The sequence below is a fragment of the Cynara cardunculus genome, unplaced genomic scaffold (assembly GCF_001531365.2).
Source record: "Cynara cardunculus var. scolymus isolate 2C unplaced genomic scaffold, CcrdV1 Un_Scaffold_818, whole genome shotgun sequence".
Classification (NCBI taxonomy): Eukaryota; Viridiplantae; Streptophyta; class Magnoliopsida; order Asterales; family Asteraceae; genus Cynara; species Cynara cardunculus.
In genome coordinates, this window is record NW_020200625.1 from 97,509 (window position 1) to 107,668 (window position 10,160).

The 10,160-nt window shown below is 36.2% G+C and overlaps 1 non-coding gene across 1 annotated transcript; it reads left to right on the forward strand.

Annotated features, from left to right (window-relative positions):
* Nucleotides 1–9,216: 9,216 nt before the first annotated feature.
* On the forward strand, nt 9,217–9,323 carry LOC112502001. Its single transcript, XR_003067600.1, has one exon. It is a non-coding gene; the product is annotated as a small nucleolar RNA R71 (small nucleolar RNA).
* The last annotated feature ends 837 nt before the right edge of the window (nt 9,324–10,160 follow it).

Genomic DNA, 10,160 nt, shown 5'->3' on the forward strand with positions numbered 1-10,160 from the left:
TAAACCCAAACCCTTTGAGTCTGTCATTCATTTTATCCCCCGATTAGTAAACATCAACAAGAACAAAACCAAGGGAATTTCTCCTTTGTTTTTCCCAATCCTGAAAAGGAATCCTTCGACCTAATCCCATCTATGTGCCTATGACTACTCAAGGCTCTCACAAGGGCAAGATGAGAGTCTTTATATTGATCAATCTTCAATAAGCTTCAAACATCCATGGCATAATCAGATTTAAGCTCAAGAACATGAGAAGAGAGTTTGAGAGAAAAAGTCAATCTTCAATGTTTTGGTCAAACCTCTATTATGTAAACTGATATTACAATAAGCTTCTTACAAGAATTACACAAGACAAACCCTTTATATAGGGTCAAACTTAAAAGCCTAGAAAGTCAAAGTCAAACTACTAGAAAAGTCAAACACGACGACTTATACAATTATAGACAAAATTAACTTTCAAGATGAATACAATTAATACTGAATTTCAGACCTAACACAAGAACAAAAGCAAGTGTCCTAGCCCAAAACCAATTTTCATTTATCGAGAATGCTTTAACTATGGTGACTGGTGTTGAAGGATATTTACCCTCAAAAGGTTATAATGACAAGTAAATCATGCAAGTATACACGGTTTACAAGTATCGTCGAAATCAAGTAATAATCGTAAGTAATACCAAATATCGTTCCTCAGAGATTTAAATTGCAAAGAGAGTCGTAAGAGTTAACTTTAAAGTGAGATTTCATAAAACGGTTTTTGGAAGCAATAAATCTTCAGAGAGAGAATATATATGCGTAAGTTGGTAATCAAATATTAAAATGCAACAATAATTAAAAGATAGTATGGATGCAAGATCAAATTGGATTTCATCAACGAAGTGAAATAAATTTTGCTCTACAAATAGCTCTTTACAACACTATTGGATTGAATGGCCTTTCAAGGAAATGCAGATTAGACCATATGTTAGAAATGCACTTGGTGATGCATCAATTTCAAACTAGTACAGATCTTGCCTTTCTTTCCATATAGTTTTGCAACTCATAAGATTAGGATGACTCTTTATATCCTCTATAACACAACTAGTAAAAATATTTGTGTTGTCTTAATTTTAAGTCCAACTCATCTGAATAAAATAACATGTGTCAATTTGTCAAAGATTACGAGATGAAATATTGATACCATTTGTCAATTGTGAAATAATTTGCTATTAACGAGCAAACATCAACTAACACTTGGCGTAATTTCACAACCTTCACTTACACCCATACTAAGATATTTAGCCTAGCATGACAGAATGTAAGTGCTTAAAAGTAAATGACATAAACGGAAATGACTGAATGTAAATGACATAAAAGTAAACCTTGCATGAACAACAAAGAAAGCTGTAAAGGTTGATCTAGCAACAGACAGTAACAAAAAACACTGAAAATTACTTGCAAATTAAAGAGTAACAAGGAACCAAAGCTTAGATCAAGCTTTGTACCTGATGACAATTGTTCCCAATGGTTACAAATTAACACACCACACTTTTTTGTTCAAAGGATTACCCTCACTGTTTATACTAGGAGGAGGGAATCAAAAGTACAAAAAGTGTTATTACCCATTGGTTAATAACCAAGGGTCAAAAGAAAGATACTTAAGCCATCTTGCAGGGGCATCATCTATCTAAGTCATCTTCGAGGAGTACTAAGAGATGCTTCTTCAAAAACCTTGACTTTTCATATTATTCACGAGATTGAGCCTTGGGGTGCCAATATTAGTGTCTAGTGCTGCAACAACTTGTACACGTGCTACAGCAATGCTTATGTTCACATTTACTCACTAAATATATAAGACATTACCATTCATGCATCCTAGCTCCACTAAATGTAAAACCATAGGATAAGACTAAAAGACTTAATATAGGATTAGGACAAGTATAAACCAAATGAAATAAAAACAAAAATGGGTGCTTAGATGTACGCTTTTGCACACTTATCACACCCGCACACTTAAGTTGTTGCTTGTTCCCAAGCAACTAAAATCACAACTTAAAATGACTCAATACTATAAATTTGAAAGAAAATTTGAAGGGTAAAAATTAAAAATATAACACATATTGAGATTGAAGCAAAACAACACCATAGCCATGCATAATTTTGTGTATATGTCAATCCTTCCACTTATTTCTATAGGATAAAAGTCACACTTCATATTGTTAGACATCTATCAATTGCTAAAAAATTCAGAATCATTAGGACTTTCATTGGTTTTTCTTCTTTTGAGGCTTAATGCATTCTTTCTTCAATTTATTCAAGCTATTCTGTAAAGCACAAACGGTGTATATGCTATGCATATTTGATCTTTTCTGATTTAACTTGAACATTTTGTACTTTAAGCAAAAAAAATTAGCTTTGAGCTTTTAGCAACTGTCCTTTGGACTTTTGTTGCATACCAGTACATATAGTGCATACACTCCCTCCCCCACACTTGAATTTATCAATGTCCTCATTGAGGTTTCTTTTAAGGATAGGGTCATGGGTTCAAAATGAAAGTGTATGGGTTAGTGTATAGGAAAGAATGGCCTAAATCATATTCCAAAAACAATAAGTTGGGATGTTTGTTTGCTTCCCAAGTGGGTGTACTTGGTTCTAGCCTTAAATATTGGAATAGACAGTGCCCCTGACCATTACTGTATAGATTTTAGATGTTGCAACCTCGACATAAAATTCCCTCACAAGGGAGTGGTTAAATCCAGTTAGAACAGCACAGAAAATCTATCATCCAAGCCTGGTAATGGCCTCTTGGATGAATGGGAACTCCCTCAAACTCTCAGGGCTAAAGCCCTTGTCAGCTAATGCTTCTTTGGAAGCCATATTTTCAAAGTGTTCATAGGTTTCCCTACAGCTGAAAGTACCAAAGGAGATGTTCATTCTCCCGGAATTGCTTTGAGTGGGTTGTGGTGATTATACCTTTCTCTTTTTGGCAACCTTCCTTCTAAGTGTCTGAATCAGTTCAGCCACTGTTTCTTCACTTTCCTTCTCAGAATCTGTAGCCATCTCCACACCATCAATATCAATATCAACATCCTCATCTTGTGAATCTTCACCCACACTTTCCTCTTTAGAATCAATATAGTTTACTATTCTTTTCCCCTTTCTTCCTTTAGAATCAATATCCCTGATGGATTGGGTCATTGTGTTTATAGTTTCTTCTTCCCTTTCCAGACGTTGTGATTGTCCAGCCAACATTGGTTCAGGGTTGACTTGTTTAGCTTCTTTAGTCCTCAAAACATATTTGGACATGGTTTTGGCTTGAGCTGAGGTTGTTTGTTGATTGCCTTCCATTGTAGAAGCAGTAGTGGATTCTCTTAGAATGAAAGAAGTGGCTTGGAATGCCTCATCAAGAATGTATGATGATGGAGGATTGGGTTTGTCAATAGCAGTGGGTAGATGTTCTTGGGTATGAGCAAAATGCTCATCTTCTTGGGGACTTAGGGGTAGTAGGAAACGTCCACCAAGTAATAAGACTTGGCTTTCCTTATTAGTGGGTGATGTAGGTTCTTTGTTAATGTCGATATTGAGGTTTTTGTGGCTGGATAATAGAAAAAAAATGGGATGATGCTTTGGAGGTTGAATGTTGGGTAGTACCTTGATCATCAACCCCTGTTTTGAGCTTTATCTATGGAGACTTTTTGGTCGATTATGACCTCACCATTGGCTTCGACAATGGCGTTTTGGCAACAGCAGATGGAGCGACTTCCATGGCTTCTGCTTCAGGTGCTTTCTTCCTCAAACTTCTTGTTGGTTGATCCATAATGGCCTTTCCTTCGACCTTCCTTGCTTTCGTTTTTGCTCTCCCCTTATTTGAATTTTTGCCTTGAATACTCTCCACTACACAGTAAACTAACAGACCGTTTGAAAAAATATTAGTAAAAGGTATGGTTCAGATTCAAATGGGTATTGTGGGCAACAAAATCGTGGGTTATCTAGTTGGGAGGGAACCGAATAAATGGGGGTTGAGGGGTTATGGTTTAAAACCAACTAGGGGGTTACCACTAGTACAAAAGTAGAGGGTTGAAGGTAATCATGTTATTAGCATGGGAAAATGTTGAATATCTGATTCTTACTGCCAAAAAAAATGCTTTTCACAAAGAAACTTTGCAGACTCTTGAGGTACTTTTGGCTGACAAGACTTGTGGGCCAGGTGCAGGTTGTTGTAGCACTGCAAGAAATTGCAATAGCAACTATACCTTTTTCAAAAAAATCTTGTTATTCAGAAAAACATTGAACTATCCAAACATTCTAAAATAAAATACTTATATTTACATATGTACATTGTTTAAAGGCTATGATAGCCTTTATCATCAAACTCTAGGAATGAGTGAGGTGTACCACAGATGTGGTACCTATGATTTCAGTAGCATAATTATAGGATTTTACTCTTTCACCATTTACTTTAAAAATGGATCCATTGTTGGGGTCAATGAGTTCCACTACTCCATAATGATGGACTTTGTGAACTTCAAATGGCCCTGTCCACTTGGATCTTACTTTTCCTGGAAAAAGTTTCAATCTTGAGTTAAAGAGTAACACATTTTGACCTGCTACAAACTCTCTTTGAGAGATCCTCTTATCATGCTATTTTTTTGTTTTGTCTTTGTAAAGCTTGGCATTCTCATATGCTTGATCTCTCAACTCCTCAAGCTCATTGATTTGGGGCCTTCTCCTTTCACCTGCAGCATTTACACACAAATTTAGCTCTTTCAAAGCCCAAAAAGCTTTGTGCTTAAGTTATAGTGGTAAGTAGCAAGCTTTTCCAAAGACTAGCTTGTAGAGAGACATTCCAATGGGGGTCTTATAGGCAGTCTTATAGGCCCAAAGAGCATTATCAAGTTTGAAGGACCAATCATTTCTTGTTGGTTTTACCACTTTCTCTGAGATACCGTTGATCTCCCTGTTTGAAAGTTCAGCTAAGCCATTTGTTTGAGGGTGATAGGTAGTAGATACCCTATGACTTATGTTACACTTTTCAAGAACTCCTTTCATCATGTAGTTTACAAAATGGGTATCCTCATCACTAATCATAGCTCTGGGAGTACCAAATCTTCTAAAAATATGCTTATGCAAAAATTTAACTACTGTCTTTGCATCATTTGTATGACATTTGCAGGTTCTACCCATTTGGATACATAATCTACAGCTACCAAAATGTATTGATAGTTTCTAGACATGGGAAATGGTCCTATACCCCATACATCAAAGAGTTCCACTTCAAGAATTCCATTTAAGGGCATTTCATGTCTTTGGGAGATCGATCCAACCCTTTGACATTCATAGCACCTTTTGACAAAGCTATTAGAATCTTGAAATAGGGTAAGCCAGAAAAATCTAGATTGTATGACTTTAGCTGCAGTTCTTTGGCCACCATATGCAGCAGAATGACAATGATGCAGCACTGCAGGCACATCCTCATGAGGTATACACCTTCTAAGGATCTAGTCAGCACCTAACTTAAACATAAATGGGTCATCCCATGGAACTCTTTGCGTCATAAAGTAACTTCTTTCTTTGGTTCTTGTTTAGCTCAGGCGATATGATCCTAACAGCCAAGAAATTTGCAATGTTTATAAACCATGGGGCTGTAGAATGATTCAGCATTAAGAGTTGTTCCTTTGGGAATTTTTCATTGATCTCACCAGAACTTGATTCTCCTTTCTATAATCTTGATAAGTGAGCAGCAACTTGGTTATTTATTCCTTTCCTATCAACTATTTCAATGTCAAACTCTTGTCGCAAAAGCACCCACCTTATTAACTTTGGATTGGCATCCTCTTTAAAAATCAAATACTTAATGGCAGCATGGTTTGTATGAACAATGACCTTAGTCCCCATTAAGTAGGATAAAAAAATTTCAAATGCAAACACCACAATCAAAAGTTCTTTTTTTAGTGGTTGTGTAATTTATTCGAGCATCATTTAGAGTTTTATTGGAATAGTAGATAGGATGTAAAACCTTTTCTTTGATTTGGCCTAAAATTGCACCAGCTGCCCAATCATTTGCATCACACATTAATTCAAAAGGTTTTGTCCAATCTAATGTGATAATAATGGGGGCAAAAACCAAAGCCTTCTTCGAAGTCTCAAAAGCTGATTTACACTCTTTATTGAAATCAAAAGGTTGGTCATGTTGTACTAGCATACAGAGTGGTTTGGAAATTTTTGAAAAGTCTTTTATGAACCTTCTGTAGAAACCAGCATCACCCGAGAAACTTCTTATTCCTTTTATATTTGTAGGCTCAGGTAGACTCTCTATGACCTCTAACTTGGCTTTGTCTACTTCTATTTCTCTTCCTGAGATTACATGTACTACCACAATACCTTCCTTAACCATGAAGTGACATTTCTCCCAATTTAGAACCAAATCATTCTCCTCACATCTCTTAAGACCTTGTTCTATATTCTTCAAAAACTTCTCATAAGAAGATCTATAGATAGAGAAATCATCCATGAGTATTTTCATAGAGGTTTCCAACATATCAGAAAAAATGGACATCATGCATCTTTAGAATATGACAGAAGCATTGCATAGTCCAAATGATATTCTTCTAAAAGCAAATGTACCATAGGGGAAAGTGAAAGTGGTTTTCTCTTGATCCTCAGGTGCAATAGCAATCTGATTATATCATGAATAACCATCTTAAAAACAATAGTGTTCTTTCTCAGCTAATCTATCCAACATTTGATTTATGATAGGCAAGGGGAAATGCTCTTTATGGGTTGCTTTGTTGAGCTTCCTATGATTCGTGCATATTCTCCATCCTAACACTATCATAGTTGGGATTAGCTCATTTTTCTCATTTTCTATTACATTCACTCCTCCTTTCTTAGGTACACATTGGAGAAGACTTACCCAAGAGCTACTAGCTATCGGATAAATAATGCCAGCATCAAGCCATTTCAAAATCTCCTTCTTAACTACTTCTTTCATCACAGGATTCAATCTTTTTTTAGGTTCAACAGAGGTAAAGTACTTGTCTTCCAAAATGATTTTGTGTTGACAAATAAATGGATTTATACCCTTCAAATCAGAGATGGTCCAACCTATGGCTTTGGTATGGGATTGAAGCATTTTTACTAATTGTTCTTGCTCTTTTTCTTCTAATGATGATGAAATGATCACAGGTAGCTTGTTATCTTCTCCCAAAAATGCATACTTAAGATGGGCAGGTAATTGCCTCAATTCTAAGTCTGTTGGGGACTCTGTGGATGGCAATGGATTTTGTTTGGACTCATCTTCTAACAGCTCATATGTTGCAGCTTACTGTAACATCTCATTACTATCCTCTAAATCACTGTCCTCCTCACCACTATCTTCAAATGATTTAGTCTTTTCACCTAGAATTTCCTCTAAATCTTTTTCATGACACCATGACTCTATAGCACCAACCACAGAATAGTCCTCCTTTTCCTCAAGATATTTCATAGAGTTAAAAACATTAAAGATGACATTTTGGTCCTACACTCTCATGGTTAACTCTCCTTTTTGGACATCAATGAGGGTTCTACCAGTGGCTATAAAAGGTCTTCCTAACAGAATAGGGGTGTCTTTATCTGCCTCAAAGTCAAGGATTATAAAATCAGCAAGGAAAATGAACTTGTCCACTTGTACCAATACATCCTCTATCTTTCCTTGGGGAAATGCTATGGATTTATCAGCCAACTATAAGGTAAAAATGATTGGCCTAGCCTCTTCTATCCCTAAGGTATTAAACACAGATAAGGGAATAAGATAAATGCTAGCTCCTAAATTACACATGGCTTTTCCAACGTGCTTCCCACCTATTGAACAGGGAATTGTGAAACTTCCAGGGTCTTTAAGCTTGGGGGAAGTTTGTTTGACAAAAGGGTACTACAACCTTCAATAAGGGCCATAATCACATATTCAGTCAATTTCTTTTTCTTACTTAAGATATCTTTCAGAAATTTGGCATAACTGGGCATAATCTCAATTTCCTTCACCAATGGGATATTGATGTGCAATTGTTTGAATACATCCAATTTTAAACTGAACTTCCTCCTTCTGGTTTCATAACTTCTATGGGTAAGGAACATAAGGTGGAACTGGGCTAATCACTGGTTTTTTAGAATTTTGGACAGTAGGCACAACAAGCCTAATAGGGGTATTATCTGTTGGTTTAGATGGTGGTGTCTCAACATGATCTTTGGGTGGTGGACCTTTAACAACACTATCAGGACTTGGATTTGTGGTTGTTGGTTCTATTTCACTACGAAAAAGAAATGGGAAATCAGATCTACTTTCATGGGTGCAGATCCTTGGTTTTCTATAGGTTCAGGAACAACAGGAGGGTTTGTTGTAACGACAGGTGGTATTGCTGCAGCAATTGGTTATGTTTCTACAGTGTTTTTTTGTGGAATTTCTACTAGATCTTTTCCACTCCTTAAGATCACAACTTTCACATACTTTTTGGTCAGTATCTTAGGGATCTCAGTATCACTAGGTGAAATTCCAACAGGCTTGTTCCTCAACTCTAGTGCTATTTGACCAATCTATGTTTCCAAAGTCCTAATGTTAGCATTTTGGTGATTCATTGTTGAGTTGGTCTGATTTATAAAACCTTTTAACAATGCTTCCAAAGAATTGAATGAATCACTTTGCTGTTTTGACTTGCTTTGAAAATTAGACTGATGCTAAAAATGAGTAGGTTGATTTTGAGAAACATTTGTCTTTGCTCTTTTACAACTGGTTGGTTCTAACATGGACTGTTCCAAGAGAAATTAGGATGGTTCTTCCATCTGGAGTTATAGGTGTTTGAAAATTGGGCAAGTCTGTTGTGTACAAAGTTCACAGATTCAGAGTTAAGGTTGCATTGGTAAAAAGTATGACCTTCACCACAATACACAAGTGGACAGGCAAGGATTCAGATACAGCTGCAGTGGCAACAGTAGTAGCAGCAGGGACAACTAAGTTTTTCAACAAGCTAGTCATGGCTGTTAGTAAGAGCAATATAAGAATCTATTTCATGAATGTTTGTTATCTTTCTGGGTACTATTGCTCTAGGATCTGCCAAGTGACCATTGTTATTAGAAATTTTCTCCAAAATATAAAAACCATCATTATAGGTACTGGAAGTAAAGGCTCCTCATACAGTAGCATCTAATATTTGTTTAGCAGTGGTATTAAGACCATTGTAAAATGTTTTCAGCTGAATGAAGTAGGGTATGCCATGATGTGGGCACTTCCTTAGTAATTTTTTGTACCTCTCTTAAGCATCAGGAACTGCTTCATCATCCATTTGTCTAAAGAGACAAATTTCAAATATGAACTTGGCACTCCTAGTTGCGGGAAAATACGTTTTTAAAAACTTCTCAGTCATCTCATTCCATGTGGTTACCGACTCTGGTTGCAAAGAGTTGTACCACATTTTGGATCTGTCTCTTAAGAAAAAAGGAAATAACTTCAGCCTTAAGGCTTCATTAGAAATTCCATTAAGATGGAAAGAGTCGGTGACTTCCATAAAAGATCTAAGATGCAAATGAAGATCCTCATATGGTAATCTTGCATATTGATCATTTGTTTGTATCATGTGAAACATGATGGGCTTAAATACAAAGTGGTCACATCAATAGTGGGCCTACGTATTTCAGGATGTAATTGATTTAACATTGGAATAGTATAGTCCATGAAGCCTCCAGTCCTTGAATTTGCAAGCCTAATAACCTCCTCCTCGGGATTGGATATTGGATCATGTTTTACTTGAGCCATTTTAGGAGTAGCTAGAATAGGTAACAAATTTCTTTGTACCCTTATTCTCCTTCTAAAGGTTCTTTAAATGTTCGGATCTAACTCAAAAATTGTCCTGTGAGGTATCCTTGGCATAAACCACTAAAAATGAACACTTGATGGTAGAAAAATCAAAATTTTAAAGTAACTTAAGAAAACTCTTTTTAGCTAAAATCCCCGGCAGCGGCGCCAAAAACTTGGTGTGGATGGATCTCTACTCTCAAAAGGTTACAATGACAAGTAAATCATGCAAGTATACATGGCTTACAAGTATCGTCCAAATCAAGTAATAATAGTAAGTAATACCAAATATCGGTCCTTAGAGATTTAAATTGCAAAGAGAGTCACAAAAGTCAACTTTAAAGTGAGATTTTAGAAAAGG